Here is a 20,442-nt window from a genome sequence, read left to right as displayed (position 1 = left end):
CTGCAGAAATGAGGGAAGTAGCTGAGCTGGTACCCCTGACAGGCCAGCTGGACATCAGCCATCCCCACTGTTGTCCCCATGTCCAGGCACGCACACACCGATGCATTTGATACATTCTTGCTACAAATGAACGGTCAGTTCATTAGCTGGCCAAACTGCTGTGTTCATTTGGAGCATTATTGCAAAATGGGATCAGTGTTCACCCTCTTGGAGAGGTATGAATCGAGGAAGGGAGTGCAGAACTCACCTGGGTGCCGGGCCCTGGGGCTGAGAACGTGGGCTGAGGAAGGAGTCAGGTGACAAACACCTGGGAGTGCACTGGGGAGCTGGGGAGAAGAGGAGGCGCACGGGCGCGAGGCTGGGGTGCTTGGAGGGTCCCCTGCAGGAAGGGTCCATGGGCAGGAATTTGAGGCTAAATGTGAGCCTCCAGGATGTAAAGGAGGAGGGGCTGGGGCTCAGGTGGAAATGGCCAGGCAGAAGCAGGGCCTGAAGCCCAGAGAGGAAGCAGCCACAGTGGCAGTGCGTGGAGCCAGGCCTCAGCCAGGTAAATGGCTGCAAAAGCAGGCTGAGGCCTACTGATAGGGCCTTGCACTTGAAGCCAGGGACCCTGATCAGTGCCCTAAAGGTGACGAGTTATGGTTAGGGATTGCTGCAGGGATGCCTTCTGTTTTGTTTTTTGGAGGCAAGGTCTTTCTATATAGTTTAGGCTGACCTTGAGCACCCCATAGCCCAGGCTGGCCTCGAACTTGTGATCCACCTGCCTCAGCCTCCAGAGTGCTGGGATAATAGGCATGTACCACCACCCCCGGCTCAGATCTGCCTTATAAAAAGTTTCTAGCCAGTCTGTGCACACACATAAACCTATTTCTTGTAAAGACATATACAGCCAGGCATAGTGGTGCAGGCCTACAATCCCATTACTCTGGGAGGCTGAGGCAGGAAGGTCATGGCAACTTAGCAACTTTGCCAGACCCCATTTCAAAATAAAAAATAAAAGGGTTGGGGATGTAGCTCAGTGCAAAAGCCCCAAGTAATAATATAGTTTTTCAAAGTACATGAAGAACTCTTAAAAGTCAACAGTATAAAACCAAACTACCTACTTTAAAAGTGGACAAAAGATATACATGAAAACCTTATCAGAGGGGCTATACATGGGGGCAAACAAACATATGAAAAGATCACCAGTCACTGGGAAAATGCAAATTAAAACAATAGTGTGTTTCCTTTACTTTCCTGCTGATGGTTAACATCTGAACACCGACTCTAGGAAACACAGGACACTCTTTCACACTGGCAGGAAAGCAAATCAAGAGAGCCATCTCAGAAGACAGCTGGGGGGTTCCTTACAACACTAAACTACTCTTACCTTATGATCCAGCAATCACACAGCATGGCATTTACCCAAATGAGCTGGAAGCTTAGGCCCATGCAAAAACCTGCACATGGATGTTTATAGCAGCTTCACTCATAAATGCAGAGACTTGGAAGCAACTAAGATGTCTTTTAGTAGGTGAATGGATGGGTAAACTGTGGTACATCCACATAGTGGAATATTATACATCACTTAAAAATAAGCTATGAAGCCCTGAAAAGACATGGAAGAGAAATCTTTTATGCAGATTATTATTGCTACTATTATTATTATAAACAGGGTCTTGATATGTAATCCAGGCTGGCCTTGAACTCACTATATAGCTGAGGGTGGCCTTGAACTCATGGCACTCTTTCTGCCTCAGTCTCCTGAGTGCTGAGATTACAAGTTTGCCACCACACCCAGCACATGCACATTAGTGAGAGGGAGAGACTAATCTGAAAAGTCTACATATTGTATAATTTCAACTGTATGACAGTCTGGAAAAGACAAGACCATGGAGACAGTCAAAAGGTCAGTGGTTGCCCGGAGTCTAGGGTGGGAGGAAAGGATGAGTAGCCAGAGTATTGACAGTGTTAGGGCAGTGAAAACACTGTACGACACTCCAGTCATGACTGGTGTGGACTCATTTATCCAGATTCATAGAATGTACAACCCCAAGAGTGATCCCTAACTTACACTGTGGACTTGGGGTACTTTTCATAAAACTGTATAAGGGAGCAGGAAAAGAAGGATACAGCGGTCTTCACTCTTTCTAGCAAACTACTGACTCACCAGACGTCATTGGAACCTCATTCACCTTTGGTGCGGGGACACAGCAGGGCTGCTGCACGGTGTCCCATGGTGTAGGTGTCTAGATCCAGGTACCAGGTAGATCTCCAGAGGAGGGCTTAAATCTCAGGTAGAGCACTCCTCATCCCCCCAGCAACCCGCTTCTTTCTCTACTGCTCAAGAGCAGATGGACGGGAGAGCCCCGGCCCAGAGACGTCGAGATGCCAGGCCCCAGAGAACAAGAGGGAAGGATGGAGCTTGGGATCTCAGGCCCTCCTGCTCTTATTTTCCCTGGCAGTGCGGCAGGCTCAGGAAGTTCCACATATACACAGGGGACTATGATGGAGCCTGCAGTCAGACTGAGGTGCTGCAGCGCAGATCGAGGGTACCTGCAGGAGAGGACAGAGAGAGGCTTTGTCTCCTGCCTCGATGGCCCTGGGCCCAGCAGCCATGCCTGCCTGCTCTCTGCTGCTGTGACACTGAAGGAAAGCACAGTGACAACTGCTGGACAACAGTACTCCCGTGGAGTGAGTTTGGCTCCTGCTGGTATCAAAAAACAAAAGCAAAAAGGAAAAAATAACGCATTGATGAGGATGTAGATCCTGCAGCTCTCACACACCGCTGGTGGGAATGCTGTGCTGTGCTGTGATTTTGCAGTCCTGGGGACGGAACCCAGGGCCTGTGCATGCCGGGTGAGCGGTCACCACTGGTGGAAAGGTGAGATGGTGCACCTGAAAACAGGATGGTGGTCGCCCAAGTTAGGAATAGGAATAACCATATGACCCAGGGATTCCTCTTCTGGGCATCGGTCCTCAAGAATGGAAACAGGGTCTCAGAGAGACTCGTCTGCCACCTTCAATGCAGCACTGCACAAGTAGATGCAGGCTAAGTGTCCGGTGACAAGACAGCGGATAAGCAAAGTGTGCTACCCACGTGAGACGGAATATGACTCAGCCTTGGAAAGGTTCTGATGTACGCTACTGTACGCATGCACCTCGAGACCATCATGCTCTGTGAGTCAGCCAGTTCCCAAAAGATAGTGCGCAGCTGCACTTCTCTGAAGCAATGAGAGCCATCGTGTTCATGGGGACAGAAAGTGCAGTGGGAGCTACTGGGGGCTGCGGGGAGAGAGAGGGGGGAGGTACTGTTTGAGGCACACACAGCTTCTGTTTGGGAGGATGAAAAGCTCTAGAGATAGGTAATGGCAGTGGCTGCCCCACAGGGTGACTGTAAGTATCTCCTGAAAATTGGTGTAAATGGTAAATTTCATATTAGGGATGTTTTGCCATAATTTTAAAAATACAGCCAGGCCCCTCTGTTGCCAAATCCAAAGTGCACTCAGCCACTCCGTGGGAACTGGAGGAGATGCTGGCGTCCATCCTCTTCTCCCTGAGTTCCTGCTGCTGTCCCCCGCTGTCCCCTCCAGGTGTACCTTTGAGGGAGTCAAAGAGGCCATCCATGGGGGGTACATGTAACTGTTTGCAGGCTTCTGGGGTGGCTCCCCTGCCAATCCACATTATCAGGGTTCCAGCCACCAGCTGTCCCTGGTATAGGCAGTGGTTGAGAGTGTGACAGGACCCCTGTCATGGGATTTACTAGGACACCAGTACAGCGTAACCAAAACCTCAAGATGGGTGGGCTTCACCTCCATCCCAAAGCTACTGATCCTATCCTCCCATCCCTCATCCTACAAACTTCCATTCTTGATTATTCTGCCACATGTTGACTCCATGGTTAGGAAATAACATTTGAGGCCAAATCTACCTTATTCATTGTTATACTTTTTCAAATTCCCACATGGTAGTACTGAAATATTTATTAATAAACACACTAATGTGTGAAAGAAAAATTTTTAAAAACCCTGGATTTGGAAGCTGAAGATAAAAGGTGATCATTGGAAATGATCTGGGACTCCCCCTCGATACTGCAAACTCAGCAGGCTAGAATGCATCAGGAATCCAAAGCATGCTGCTCCACCACACCCCAAAAGAAGCCAGATGGGCATCTTCTCTGCCTGATGTCACGGAGCCTTTAACATGGACCGTATGGGCTCCCCGAGAGACTGACGCACAGAACACATGAGCACCTGCTCACAGAATCCTCTAAGTGTGAGCATTCTGGGCTTGGGCTAGGAAAGGTGAAGGACCCGGTTGGGCCTATAGGACTTCAAAGGGCTGCTTTACCTTTGTACAATCGGGGGGGGGGGGGGTTGGTTCACTTGCCTGGATTTACACACTCAAGGTTTTAGATTCTAAAAGATCTCTACCTGCAGTTGTTCCCTGTCTGTGTCACACACATGGCCATCTGAGGCTTGTTGCCCTCTGTCTGTTTATCAGGGACCTGAGGTCACCCAGCCTACTGAGTCAGTCTATGAAGTTACTTCTGCTTATCTCAGGAGGGGAGCTGGTACCTCCTGTTACCAAGAAAGATAAGGCACAATTATTCTGCCGCTGACATGCCTATGAAGGTAGCTGCGGGGGCAGCCGTCACCTGGGAAGGCCCTGTGCTGTGGCTTCCCTGCCAGATCATTATCTCACCTTTGTGATTAGCGGAAGGTACAGTCTCACTTGTGAGTTTGTCTTGGCAGCAGTAGAATCTTTCATGACTCAGAGCAGTGGCCAGATGTTATAACTGCCTGGAGAATGGGGCGCAGGGAGAAGGCTGCAAATGCAGAGTCCTGGGTGTTGATCAGGGTTGGGGACCAGGGCCATGCTCCCTGGTGCTGCCACCCCAGGGCTATCCTAATGACAACCCCAGGCTTCTTGCACAATTCCACTGCCAGAAGGCTGAGTTAGGTGTTTTCAGGGCTGGCTGCCCACAGAACCTTCTAGAGGAGGAAGGTGTTTTGTCTCCTCCAGCTTCTGGTAGCCCTGGGTGTCCCCTGGCTTGTAGCCACACTACCACTCCAATCTCTGCCTCTTTCACGGTTGTCTTCCTTCTGTGCCTCCGTCCAAATCTTCCTCTTGTTGGATCAGGGCTACCTAATGACCTTAACTTGAGGGATACGTCTACATAAAAACTCCCATGTGGGTCTTCATAATAGCACTATTTGAAATAACCAAAAAGTATAAATACCTCAAATGCCCATCATCTGACCACTAGCTTAGAAATGGCATATCCATGCCGTGGAATTCTTCCATAAAAAGGAATGAAGGATTGGCATTTGCTGTAACACTGGTGATCTTTGAAGACATTATGTCAGTGATGGAGAACCTTTTAAAGACTGAGTGGTCAAACTCCCACTCAAAACCCACTTATTTATTGCAAAGTCCCAATACTGCCATTAAGCCCGAATATTGAGGTTTTAGTTTAGAAAAAAATGACTCAAACATTAGCATCTTTTGTCTTAAAAGAAAACCAAATAACACGCATGCCATAAGTTCACCACCACTACATTATGTCAAGTGAAAGAAGCCAGCCACAAAACACCTATGCAATATGATTCCATTTATATGAAACGTCCAGAATAAGCAAATCTATAGAGACATAACGTAGGTAAGTTTTTGCTCAGGGGAAGGAGAAGGGTAGAAATGGGAGGATCTGGTGGTTATAGCTGATGCATAGTTTCTTTTGGGAATGATTAAAATATTTTATAATCGATGATGATAGTTTCATAATTTTATGTAAATGCTAACATCACTGAATTGTACATTTCTGTGTACAAGTTATGTGAAATTGATGTGAATTATAGGTAAAACTTATGTGAACTTAGGTAAAACTTATGTGAATTATATCTCAAAAGGGCTGTTATAAAAAAGTAATCATTCCAGAAGTAGACAGAATAGGAGGAAAAAGGAGTAGGTGAGATAGATAGAAAAAAAGGGCAAGGTGTTTGTGATAGTTGATTGTGTCAACTTGAATGAGAAATGCCCAACTAACCTGACTAGCATAGTTCTAGGTGTGGAAGACCCAGAACCAGACCCAGGGAGGATTATTGCTGGAACAGTACGAAAGAGAAACAAAGGAGGAAGGATTGCTTTTCTTTTCTTTTCTTTTCTTTTCTTTTCTTTTCTTTTCTTTTCTTTTCTTTTCTTTTCCTCTCTTTTCAGAGGATCCCCAGTCTTCACTTTCACCTTGGACATCATCTCCTGGCTTCCAACGCAGACCCTTCAGCTTCCCTCTCCAGCCCTTCAGTCTTTCAGCTCAGACCTTTCAGCCTCCTGATACAGACTTGCATGGGACACTACACGGAGCCCCAGACCTTCGGCTGGATCTGCAAAGGCAAGCAGAACCACCAAAACAACCCCCAGGATTTGGAGGCAGATTTATTTATGTTGACAGGCACTGATCAGGATCATTCCCAGAATACTGGGCCCTGGTGGTCTAGGGCATATGGGATAAGTAAGCAGGAAATACAGAGGCAGAATGGCTTATCAGTTGGGGATTGGTTCTTACAGTATGCATCATAGTGGCCAGCTACGCATCACAGTACCAGCCATAGCTAAGAAACAAAAGTAACAGGAACTATAGCTGGAACTATTACCTGGGCAACTAACAAACTGAAGTGTACTGGCTGGGTGGGGGGCATGTTCTGCTACAGATCCTTTGGATCTCCAACACACAGACAGCCCTTTTGCACTCTTCCACACCCAATGCTGTAGGGTGGCCACTCTAAGCTAAACTTGTAAATTCTTATGTATTTGTATATCTTGTATTAAATCTGTTTGCTCTAGGAAGCACTGACTGATATAATGTTCAATATAAGCCAACAACATCAATCATCATGTTAAATTTAAATAGCCTCAGTGCTTCAATTTGAAGGTAGAGGTTGAGAGATTGAATTTAAAAAACCCAAGAACAAACTTTCCTTAGTCTGTTTCTTGCTGCATATAATATAATACCTGAGAGTGGGTAGATAATATGGACAGGTATGTGCTTGGCTTACAGTGATGGAGGGTGGGAAACCCAAGACCATGGTGCTAGAATCTGGTGAGCGCCTTGTACTATGGCATCCCACAGTGGAAAATGGAAGCAGAGGACAAGATAAGGGAGGGAAGCTGAGAGGGACAGAAGAAGAAAGAGAGAGACAGAGAGACAGAGAGAGAGAGAGAAAGAGAGAGAGAAGGAGAAGGGACAGGGAGGGATAGAGAGAGGAGAGTGAAGGAACAGAATGTATCTGTTTACCAGGAACCCACACCTGTGGTAACTAACACAATCCCATGATAATGGCACTAATCTCTTCCTATATTCTAGTATCTTAACCACCTCTTAGATGTCCCATCTCTCACCACTGTTGCATTGATGATTCAATTTCCAATATACACACTTTGGGAGCCAAATTCAAACCATAGCACAACTATATTCTGCCTATAAGAAATCTGCTGTAAACCCAGTATGGTGGTTCTTCCCTCTAATCCCAGTATTCAGGAAGCCAAGACAAGAGCATCACAAGTTCAAGACCAGTCTGGTCTACATAGCAAGTCCCAGGCCAGTTTCTTGGACTAAACAGCAGGACCTTGTTGAAAGAAAGAAAGAAAGAGAGAAAGAGAGAAAGAGAGAAAGAGAGAAAGAAAGAAAGAAAGAAAGAAAGAGAAAGAAAGAAAAAAAGAAAGAAAAGAAGAAGATGAGGAAGAAAAGAGGAAGGGGGAGGAGAAGGAGAAAGAGGAAGAAGAAGAGAGAAGGAAATAGAAACCCATTTTAAATAAAAAGATACAAATAGATTGAAAGTGAAATGAGGGGAAAGGATATACAGTGGTACCTTGGTTCACAAATGCTTTTGTAAACAATTTGGTTCACAAATGCTTTTGTAAATAAGTTGGTTCACAAACAGAAGTATTTGGCAGAATTTTGTTTTTGTTTGCAAACTTTGCATTGGTGACTAATGCCACCACAGCCATCTTTCTCACACAAACACAAATATGGTCATCTTTTCCAAAACTGTAGAATGAATTAAGTTCATGAACTGAGGCACCACTGTATCAAGATACCAATTTTTTTTAAAAAGCTGCAATGGCTGTATAAATATCAGGCAGTGTAGATATTAGAGGAGAGACTATTATTGCAAAGGACAAAGAAGGTCACTTCAAAGTAGAAAATACTTCACTTACCAAGAGGATGTATTCTTAAATATTTATGGGCCTCACAACAGAGCTCCAAACAACATGAAGCATAACTTGATAGAACTCTAAGGAGAAACAGAGAAGCCCCCAGCTAACTCAGATGTTTTGGTGTAGCCGTTTGCCATGTGTAACTGAACAGGAGAGGGGGATGCCTCAGTCTGGTTCACTTCCTTTGCCACATGAGGAAAATGGAACCTTGGAAAGTCAGGGAACTCACCCAAGCTTACGCAGTTAATCAGTGCCCCATCCTGGACATCAACCCAAGGGTCACCCAGGTCCCTATAAGACACAGACTCCCAAATTGAGACTGAAGTTGTGGTTTGTGACATAATAAGAGTTGGCATTTCCACTGGGAAACTAGTCATGGTCACTTGAGTCTGAAGACAAGTTCAGTCCTTGTCACAAATACTTGTTAAGGCTCAATAATACTCCATTGTGGATGGATCTGGAAATCATGTCCAGCTCAGAAAGACAAATAGAGTATGTTCTTCCTAATATGTGGAATCTAAAAAAGATGAAAAGAAAGTAGAAAGAAGCTATTATTTGACAAGAAGCAGGGAAGAAGGGGAAGTCTGAGGGAATGTAAGGGTGGGCAATGGGATGTGGACATTATAGAAATATATGCATTGAATCCCCCAAAAATGTGAGACCAGTGGTAATGAACAAATGACTAGAGTGTTATGTGCACACACAGATCTGCCGAAACAAAACCCCGTAATCTAAATAACAAATATGCATTCATAAAAAAGTGTGAAGGAGAAAAGTGCAAGGCTCATAAATTTAAGAGGGCTTTCATAATTTGTACAAGAATTTTATTAGGGCTGTCTGTAGTAGGAAGAAAACCACAAAACACTGTTTCTAAAAAGTTTATAATTCTGATAGTTGTAAAAATGATGAGAAACCAGTATTTAAGATGGGAAAGCAGTTAGAGTACACAGCTAAAATACCTTTTCTCAGAAACATACTCAAGAGTGTACGCCTGTTGATGGAAAATTAGTAAGCATGGAGAAAGAAGAAAGGTAGAGATGACTTATAACAATTAGTGGTGAGCATTTAAACCTGTAAATCAAATAGCAAGGTTTAAAACCCATTAAAAATCTTTTAAGAGTTAAGCACTCTTGGAGGTATTGTTTATAATCATGAAGTCCATTTCCTCTCCTCATGGAGTTTATATTTTAATAAGGAAGAGACAGGCTTCTAAGTGATACACAAATCTGTAAGTGATAAATGTTCTTAAGTAAAATAAAATGAAGTAATAGCAATATGGAGCAGACCGGAGCTTTTAGGAATTTTTATGACCTTGTGTAGTTTAAGCCTGGAATGTCCTCCAAACACCCATGAGTTAAAGGGTTGGTTTCCCTGCTATTAGGAGTTGGCCAAACCTTTAGAAGGTGGGGCGTGTCTGGGGGCAAGTTAGGTCACTGCAAACCATGCCTTTTAAGATTCCTCCATCTTTCTTTTTGCTTCCAGGTCACCATAAGATGAGCAGACATGTTCTTTCATGTGCTTCCCCCATGATGTGCTGTGCCACCACAGCCCCAAGGCAAAGCAGTCAGGTGACCATGGACTGAAACTCTGAAACCATCAGCTAAAATAAATCTTTCCTCCTTATAAGTTGACTATCTCAGGCATTTGATCACAATGACAGAAATCTGACTTGCACAGACACCACGTTATTTTCCCAGGAAAGGGTAGCCCTGTGAAATCAAAGGGTAAATAAGTGCTGCCTGCATGTCATACTATTGGAGTTCTGTAAATTAAAGGCTTTGAGAAGTCCTGCAGCAATGAAACTCATTTCAGCTGGTTTTTATTCAACACTTTCTGACAAAGTATGGGACGTACTTTGAGGCATTTCCATGGTGCATTTTAGGTTCCCACAATTTCTTCCCCAGCTATTTTCTGAATTAAAGAGCCAACTTCTAATTTTTTTATATCTTTAGTTTATTCCTCAAAATGATTGTTGCACCCTTCAGAATCAATTTGCAACTGAAGCAATTATGTTCACCAGAGAGGCATTCAGCAGCATTCAGCAGCATGATGTAGGCAAAGGACCCTGTCCTCCTCCCCTGTAACTCTGTAATTTTCTAGATTGAGAGCTGAATAGTACAGTTGACCTTTTGCCATTAGAGTGTCCATGTCCCAGATGTTGGTGCTGCTTTGGTGCAGGATATGCCTTGTTCCGTTCTGCTCAGGCTCGAGATCAGTTCAGAGCCTGCTTCTCAAGCTTGGCATCTGGAACTTTAACCGACACCTACCCTTGGATCCTACACTGGATATCCGATGCATTTGGCATAGGGGAGTGTCTGGGCAGTGGGACTGTGATAAGTGTTCTGGGGGAACTGTATATACTGCCAAGGCACAGCCCATAGCCTGTGAGACACCGTCTTTCCATGCTGTCTTTCTATGGCTTTATCTGGGCAGCATCTATACATGAGGAGGCCTGCCTGCATGTGGAATGGCAATAGCTTTTGTCATAACTAGCAGGCAGGAAAACAAAATAAAGCCAAGAGGAAAATAATCGGATGAAACTCTGGCTAGAGACTGGGTCCAGCCCAGATTCTGAGCCTGGGCACAGCCTTTTCATTATCGATAGGGATTAACAAATGTGAGAAGACCCATAGTACCAGCGGCCTTGAACAGAAAGCTTCTTCTCCAGACTGTAGAGTGATGGAGAAAAGTCCCATCTCAGTGGGGCTCCCCACTGAGATGCTCAATCATAGTTAATGTGGTCTAACGTCCCACAAAACTCTCTTCCTCTCCCTCATCACATCATACTCTGAGAGATGCTGTGTAAGACCTACAGAAAGCCATTCATTCATTCTTAAAGGTGCAAAGCTATGGGCTCAGGGACCAGCTTCACCAGGCCTGCAGTGTCCCAAGATTTGGGAGGAATGTGGTTCAAAACAAATACTAGCAGCAACATTGACAGGAAGGAGAAAGGAAGCAGCAGGAAGGGGCATCGTGAAGCTGTGCAGGGAGTGACCGGGCTGTCACTGCTCTCAGGTGAGTCGGAAGAGGAGGCAGGGCGACAGGTCCCCCCTGCTGTTCCTATGTGAATGAGCTCCCACCAGCCTCAGCTCCTGTAGAGTGTTCTGTGTGGCCATGGAGCCATGGAGGTGCAGGACCCTGTCCCCAGCCCTGTAAGATCCAGGGAGTAGCTCTGATGGGTTATAAGGCAGTTGCTTGACTTTCCTTCCCCCTTCTGAGTTATTATATTGTGCTATGAGAAGGTGCCTAGTAAGATATCCAGAAACCAAAGTAAGAGGCTCTGCCAAGAAGAGTATTTCATAAACCCTCAAATTCAGTAAATAAGAAAGAATACACTGTTCTGTGAAAAAGTGAAAGTCTGGAACTGACTGGAATTGTTGCCTTTTAGAGGAAATGCATAAAATAAACGGGAGCTCAATTACCTAAGGGTGATGGTGAGAATCATTATCACCGTTAAAGATCAGTGAATATTACTTTCTGCAATGAGTATAATTCCAGAGAGGGCCAGCTCAGTGCCTCTGATGGTAAGTGCTTCCCATTTGGTGTGCGAAAAAAGCTACCTCATCCTACTGGGGCCTTGCCACAATGATCCCAGCCAAATGCATCATAAAAAACAAAATGCCAATTGAAAAGGCATTTAGGATGTCAAACAAAAAGACTTCAATTTTCAGCTGTGAAATGAGAACACCTATTAGTCAGTACACTGCGAGCTTTAAAGGAGGCTCTTGAGTTTCCTGTTTCTAACTGGTATGAAGCTCAGTTGGGGAGGTAATGTTCAGATAGTTTGTAAAACCCAAACAGATGCGAGTTTACAGGTAAGAATGATTGGAGGTGATTTCTTCCTCAATGCCCATCTTCTCAATACCCCGTCTTCTTATGAGAAGAAACAGGTTTGGCCATTTCTATCAGCAGACACAACTCCTCGCACTGTACAAGGTGGGACATCTGCCCACAGTCAATAGAATTTAAATGGACAACCTTTCATAATATTTTTTATTTAGTTTACCAGCATAGAAATGTATTCACTAATTCTGTATAGATTGCATTGACTAGTTCTGTATATAGATTAGAAAGGAAAGAAGAAAACTATGTTCACAGTGGGCATCCTTTTCTGTGTAGAAAACCCAAAAGTATTGCAAAACAGTCTTCTAGAATTTACACACGATTATAGCAAGGTTGCAAGATATAGGGTTTATATACAAAAGTGAATCACTTTCTATGTGCCAGCAGTGAATGAAGAAAATTAAAAATACATAGTGGTTACATCAGTGCCCCTGTCTTAGTAACTTTCTTGTTCCTGCGACAAAAAGCCTGAAGCCCACAAGTTAGAGGTGGAAAGATTTATTTTAGCTCATACTTTGTAGAGGTTTCAATTCACAGTTGGCTAGCTCCAAAGTAGGATGCTATGGCAGAGGAGAAACAGTCCATGGCAGGGTAAGTAGAGAGCAACAAACCTGTCCTCCTTCTTTCCCTTTATATTCCATCTAGGCTACAAGCATATTTGTTGGTTCCCCCACACCCTGGTGGGGCTTCCATCTTCAGTAAATCCATTCAGCTATATCCAGAATTATACTAAATCATCCCTCAACTAATCCAGTTACCACATCCATAATCCAGTATCACATACCCATGATCGGGCCACCTCCCAGAAGTCCCACCTATCAGTGCATGAGGCTTTAAGGGGACATCTAGATACAAGTCATAGCAATCCCCAAAATACTTATATATACAAGTCATAGCAATCCCCAAAATACTTATACATACATCCAACAAAATGTTTGTGAGATCCACATGAGATAAAAATATAAAACTCTGATGACAGGAATAAAAAAGAAACTAAATAAATGGAGAGGAATTCCATGTTCATTAATGGGAAGACCCAATATTATCAAGTTCTTTGAAATCTGTCCAATAGATTCAATACAATCCCTATCAAAATTTCATTAAATTATTTTGTAGATATTAACAAACTTATCCTAGTATTTCTATGTAGAGGTAAAAGACATAGAATAGCCAACTCAGCATTAATGGAGAATAAATAAAGTTGGAAGACTGACACTAACAAAACTCAATTTATTATAAGGCAACAATAGTCAAAGAGGTATGCTATTATGATAAGAATAGATTGATCAACAAAACTGAAGAGAGAGATCAGAAATAGATGACCATAAATACAATCAACTGATATCTGACGAAAGAACAAATATAATGGTGCAAAGTCTTATCAATAAGTCATGCTAGAATAGCTGAATATCCAATATAAAAATGAATTTTGATACAGAATTTGCACTGTTCATTTAAAAACTCAAAATACATCATAGATATCAATGAAAAACATAAAACTATAAAACCACCAAAAGACAACATGGAAAATAATCAATATGACCTTGGATTTGATGATGACTTTTTCGGTATAATACCAAAGGTATGATCCAAGAAAAAATTAATAATCTGGACTTCATTAAAATTAAAAAGTGTGTTCTCCGAATGAAACTAACGGGGGAAGGAAGACAAAACACAGATTGGAAGAAACTATTTGCAAAAGTGCTATCTGATTGAGAACTGTTATCCAAAATATGCAAAGAACTCTTAAAACTCAACAAAAAGAAAATGTGCAAACTGACTGAAAAATGGACAAAAGATTTAAAAAGTTATTTCAACCAAAGATATACAGATGGTAAATAAGCATATGAAAAAAATGCTTCCCCATCAAATGGCATCAGAGAATTACAAATTAAAACCACAATAAGACCCCATTATACATTTATTAGAATGGTAAAATCCAAAACACTGATATCACCAAATGTGAAACAAAAGGAACTCTCATTCATTGCTTGTGGAATGCAAAAGGCCAGCGGACGATACTTCGGCCATGCTTTAAACATGCTCTTCCCAGGCGATCCAGCAATCACACTCAGCTGTAATAGTCTTTGTATGTCCAGGGCATGGGAAAAGCTGCTCAAGAAATCCTTCATCCTCAGCCACCAAGAGTCATTTCTGACGAAGTCACGAGGGCTGCGTGGATGACCATGGCCACGAAGAGGAAGTGACACCTTATCTCAGGCCACCTGATGGCAGACATTGGCCACTGATCTGTGGGGTCCATGGTTCACACAGAGGAAAGGATCCAGACCTCCAATCAGGACCAGAAGCATGACAAAGTGCAGGCCACCCTTCTGCCCCTGGGCTATAAGAGCTCCCAGCTGGAAGATGCCACCATCACCCTGCCCCCTGCAGCTGATCCCCCGCCAGACGCGCTCCTTCCCCACCCTACACTGCACAGCGAGGTCTCTGCCCACCCAGAGCAGCCAAGTGTCCTCGGCCTGCCGCGCCCTCCTTCAGGTCCCACTGGGAATGGTCAAAGGAGCAGCACAGAGGTCAGGGCCCGAGAGGATGTGGGAGGCGCTGGGGCCAGGAGCACACGGAAAAGCGGTGCTTCCTTCCCCATCCCGGACACCAGGCCACCCAGGCACAGCGCCCAGCCAGGCCCTGTCCCTCCTCTCCTCCCTCCACCCACACAGTGGTGGTCACGGAGAAGCCCGGGACCCACTTTCCCTGGGCATCTGGAGAGGATGCTCCCTGCAGCCTGGGCAGCCGGCAAGGGGACAGAACCATCAGAATTGAGCCTTAGCATGACCAGGCTGTCCCTCTGGGCACAGCGGGGCTACCAGGAAGTTTTCCCTCACTCCCCACAAACACCTGCGCTTCAGGTGAGAAAGAAAGAGAGGCAGGGGCTGGGGATTTAGCTCAGCGGCAAAGCGCCTGCCTGGCAAGCGCAAGGTCGTGAGTTCGGTTCCCGGTACCGGAGAAAAACCAAAAAAAAAAAAAAAAAAAAAAAAAAAAAAAAAAAAAGAAAGAGAGGCAGAGGCTGTGAGCAGAAAGAAGCCCAGGCCCAGGAAGGGGCAGTGAAGTCGTGATGTTCAAGAAAGCATGGGGAGCGCGGGGTGCTGCAGCCGGAGCACAGAGCAGAAGGTCCCAAGCTCCACAGAGCCCCACGGGGCAGGACTGGGCCTGTACAGGTCACAGACAGCTTCAAGTGAGGTGTGCTGGAAACATGCAGGGCACCCACAGCCACCTGCCCCACGTGTCCTCTCTCAGGATCCTGTGGTGCTGGGCTTAGAGGGGGCTTCTCAGTTCCCGTGGTCCCTGCGGGGCTCACTCTCTGCACATGCCGACTAGGCATCCATAACTGATGATGCAGGGCTGCCCTAGCTTCTGCAAGGGCTCCCTGTAGCATTGCATATCCCAGGGGCCAGTGCTTGCCCAGCCCCTGCTTCCTTAATCTTGTTAATGTCTCATTGGATGGAGCAGGTCACCTGGCCAAAACCAGAACCATCATGGGGCCAGCCTCCCCAAGGAGGAGGATGCTGGGAGGTCTGGCTCCCTGGTTTCTGGACAGTCCCCACATCCTGCTGCAGCAGAGTACAAGATTTGGAGAAGCCACACAGGTGCACCTTCTGGAGGGAGTCACCATGGAGAGTGTCTGCACATGGGGTTCTCAAGAGGCCCATGGGGGTGCAGGTGTGTGCATCACCACCATCCAGGGGTCTATTCATGGTCACCCCCTCTGCTACCCTGTGCCACATTCCCAGGGACATCTGGTTTAAAGTCTGAGAGCACTTCCAGAGCCAGGGCTTTCCTCAAGTTTGGAAACATGGGGAGCCTCCTTTGGTAGAGAGGGGCAGACCTACTGTTGGTGTCACACTGACCTCACATGTAACTTTGACACATCAGTATGCAGGCTGCCATCTGGCTTAGCACAGTGTAAGTGCAAGGTCGCTGTGAGCAGCTTGGCTGCACCTCACTGATTGGGGAAGTGGAGGCTGCTTTGTAGGGGCTGAGGACTGGTGGTTGGGGTACTACTTCCCTATTCATCTTTCAAGTCCCATCTTGACCCTCCCTTCCCAGGAAATCTCTTAAAATTCTCTTTAATTCACAGCCCTGTCCCCTTTCTCTCCTTTTTATTTTCACTGGCATTGCTTTCACTGGTTTAATTTCTGCCTCCGTGCTGGCCCATCTGCTCTGAGAATAGAAGAATCATGGATTTGCTCATCACTGTCACTCCAGTGCTTAGCACCATGGTGTTGAAACTGAAAATTGACGAATGCTTTCACTTCTTAACTTCCACCACCTCTCCCTTCCCCCCAAACTACCACTCACCTTTGAGGCTGTGACTAAGAAGCAAAAGGCCAATGACCTGAGTCCCCTCTGACCAGCCCCCGAGTAAGAGCTGTGTTGTAAGAGGCAGAGGCTGTTGCATGTGGCATTTGGACGGAATGATGTAACCCTGGCCTTTGAGATCCTCGAGTGGGGCCCCAACATCCTTAGAGGGTCACATAAAATTGGGTGATGCGTCCATTCCTGGCATAACAAGGCCCCAGCCAACTGTTCAACCTTAGTGGGGATTCTTAAACATTAGATATTTGTCTGGGTCCTCTGCATTCTGTTTTCCTGCTTCCTGGATCTCTGCCACCTTTGGTGTTTTAGGTGGTCTTGTCTCACAGCTGAACTGCAATGAATTTCATCCCCCTTAACCTAGTTTTTTCTAAGTAGTACTCATGCAAACCCATTCAGTGTCACATAGCTCCTTAAAGATTCAGCATCAGTGTGTGGGAGGGAGAGATTATGTAGATAACAGCACAGTAGTTTCAACCCACCACTTGACATCAATGGTCTTCAAGTCCTCTGGGGCCCCTGTCCCTGGGCCTCAACTCAAACTGGAGAATGTTCCCTCTCTTCTCTGTTAGCTGCTAACTCTGCTTTTTAGACCTCTCACCTAGGCTTCCCAACCTCCCCACCTCCACCCTGGCTTACCTCTTCACCCTTGCATCTCATTTTTTTAAACTACAGAAGGTGCTCCTTTTTAAAAGTTATGTTACTTTTGGAGATGTTTTCCAAGTTTATTGAAGTATAATGGAAGTACATTGAATTCCATGTATTTTCAGTATGGAACTGTGCTGTTTTGATGTATGCATAGCCATGAAACCACCACACCTCAAACAAAATTTCCATCACTCCCCCTTGAAAGTCTCTTTGCATCCTTTTGAATCCACGCCTTCTTCCATCCACCCCCTGGCAACCACCATCACCACTGATGTGCTCTCTTTAGATATCACTTTGTATTTTCTAGTGTTTTTCGTGTATGGCTCATGCAGTATTGCTATGATTTCTGTCTCAATGGCCCCCCAAAGCCTCATGCAATCATGGGTATTTGTTTATAGTTAAATGTGCTGTTGGGGGTGGGGTCTTGTCGGAAGAAGTGGGTCACTGGGGTCATGACCTGGAAGGCTGTATCTTCCTCACCAGCTCCTCCCTTCTCTGCTTCCCCACTGCCATGACATGAGCAGCTTTTCCTCTACCTCTCTGCCATGTCTTCCTCTCTGGGAGCCAGGCGACTCTGTGCTGAAAACATGAGCCAAGGTAAATCTCTCCTCCTCTAAGTTGTGGATGCCTGGTGTAATATGTTCCAGTGACAGGAAAGTGTTTAAGATAAGTATCCACTTTTTTTCCCCCCCTGGCTTCTTTCTCTTAGTGTACTGGTTTTGAGACTCTTAAATGGTGATGTTTACATTAGTTTGTCTTCATAGCTGAGCAATATTTCATTGTTCATTTATACCCCACTTTGTTTATTCATTCGTTCACTGTATTAGTCTGTTTTCTGTTACTACAATGAAATACCTGAGGCTGGGTACTTATACAGAAAGAAGTTCACTGTTCTGGAAGCTTAAGGGCATAGAGCCAGCCCTATACTTACCTCTAGTGAAGGCCTCATGGTGGACCACATCAGAATGGGGAGAGAGGGGGACATAATATCATGAGATGAGGAGCCAGAGCAAAAGAAGCCAGTCTTGTTCTTTTTGTTTTTTTTTTTTTTTTTTTTGGTTTTTCTCCGGTACCGGGAACCGAACTCACGACCTTGCGCTTGCCAGGCAGGCGCTTTTGCCGCTAAGCTAAATCCCCAGCCCCCATCTTTTTATAACAACTCTTTTAGAATAACTTATGAAAGGTCCTACAAAACTACTGTCAGCCTTCTGAAGGCAGTGCCCCAGTGACTGTCCACTGAGCCAAACTCTAAAGGTCCACAGGTTCCCAGTATCACCACACTGAGGTCTAAGCTCCCAATACCTGTATGGGACCCTAGGGGCAAACTCAGACCATATCTAGCCACAGCATTACTGATGGACCTGAGGTTTTTGATTTTTGATTTATAACAAGTCAACTTACACAGCCACATGTACAAGATTCTGGGTTTCTTTTTCTCTTCTTTCTTTTTCTGTGGTACTGGGAGTTGAACCTAGTGTCTCTGCACGGAGCTGCGTCTGCAAACTTTTTACTTATTTACTTATTTATTTTGAAATGGGACTCTAAATCCTTAAATTGCGTAGGCTAGGTTTAAGTTTGTGATCCTCTTGCCTCAGCCTCCCAGAGTGCTGGGATTACAGCTGTGCAACACCACACCAGGCTCCATGCATTGCTTTCTCTTAAGAAAATGCCTTTAAGTGGAATGATTGTTATATGGTATGTGTACATTTAACTTTAAGAAATTACCACACCGATGTCCGAAGTGGTTATACCAGCTTACATTCCCACCAGCAACTCACGAAAATGTCATTTGCTCTGTGTGTTCTATTGCTCATCAATGTTTGATAAGGTTAGTCACTTTGAAATTGTGTGTGTGTGCGTGCATGTGCATGTGGATGTGGATTTGATATACTGCTGCTTAACTACCTCCTGGCTTCATTTCTTTTCTTTTTTTTTTTTTTTTTTCTCTCTTCACTTTTTTTCTCTCTTGGCTTCATTTCTAACAAGGGGAGCATATGCTTAGACTAGTGGAGAACAAAACCAGATTATTTATGTTGTTCCAGTAAACTATTAATAGTTGCCCTCTTAATTCTAATGCTCTGGTTAAGATACACATATGGTTTCTCTGCTTTTTGCCCACATGGCTGTACCCCAGGCCTTTTGCCCACAGCACACTACCCACATTTGGCCCAATTAGGATTACTGTAGTTTCTCTGTATTTGTTTTGTTTTGTTTCTTTTGAGTCAGGGTCTTGGTATAGGCTGGCTTTGAACTCACTTATATAGCCCAGGCTGACCTCAAACTCATCACAGCAATCCTTCTGCCTCAGCCTCCCAAGTGCTGGGGTTACAGGCGTGCACCACTACACCTGGCCTATTTTTCTGCTTTTCTTAAATTTTTTTTTTCCAGACCATAGCAAGATTTCAGGGAGTGGAGTGCCACAGCCTAGAGTTTGGGTGGGAGTGGTCCGGTGGGGCCAGAGCTGTACATTTTTGCTGTCAAGTGAGAATACCTTCCCTGAAAACCAAGTCAACAGAGAGGCAGGTGGAGCGTGGCTTAGGGAGTGAGGCGATGCCTGAGGACATCTGCAGAGCTGCCTGCAGCCATGCTTGTTCCTTAACTTTGCCCCAGGGAGCCAGGAAATACCTGTCTTATGTCAGAGCTAGTCTGACTTGCGTCACTGTCCCTTGGAATTATGAGGGTCCTAATACCTGTAGCAGGGGACTGTGCCTCAGGAAGGCCGTAGCATTTTCCAAGCCTGGGTTGTCTGGCTTGTACCTTCCCTGTGAGTTGCTTTTGCCACCCTTAGCTTCTGAAATTCAGAGCAGGGGCACTGGTCACATAGTTTGGATCTACTGTTTCAGAGGACGCTAAATGCCCGGGGTCAAAGTATTTAACGGTAGGCATTACCGCAGGGTTTGTTTAATCGAATACTCCAGCTCCAGGTATCCACTCCAGAGTGGCAGGCTCTTTAATCTTTAACTAAATTATCATTTTGCAACGTGATCCAAAAACAGGGGAAGCAGCCTGCATTTCTCAACAGCATTTCTTTCCTTTTAATAATTAGATTTCATACGTAGAAAAATATGCCCTTATTGACTCAGAACCCTTGTTGACACAAGCAGTCCTACCAAAGATCTATTTGAACCCCTGAGAAGTGCGAGCCTCTCTGGAACCTTCGGGTCCTGGAGTGGTAGACACCAAAGCCCTTCGAAAAGGGGGCTTCTTGGCCTTTGTCCGTGCCCCGCAGACGGACGAACAGCAGCGAGGCAGAGCTAGCCTGGGGAGACGCTGCAAAACCAGCGCGCAGCGCAGCTGGGCCTTGAACCCAGGTTTCTCAGAGCCCCGCCTCCTCAGGGCCCCGCCTCCTCAGGGCCCCGAGCCTCAGCCCTCAAAGCCCCGCCCTTCCCCGCAAGCCCTGTCCTTCTCCACCCTCGCACGTCCCGGCCC

This window comes from Chinchilla lanigera, unplaced genomic scaffold (assembly GCF_000276665.1).
Source record: "Chinchilla lanigera isolate Chin_1 unplaced genomic scaffold, ChiLan1.0 scaffold00059, whole genome shotgun sequence".
NCBI lineage: Eukaryota > Metazoa > Chordata > Mammalia > Rodentia > Chinchillidae > Chinchilla > Chinchilla lanigera.
This window is presented reverse-complemented; position numbering follows the sequence as displayed.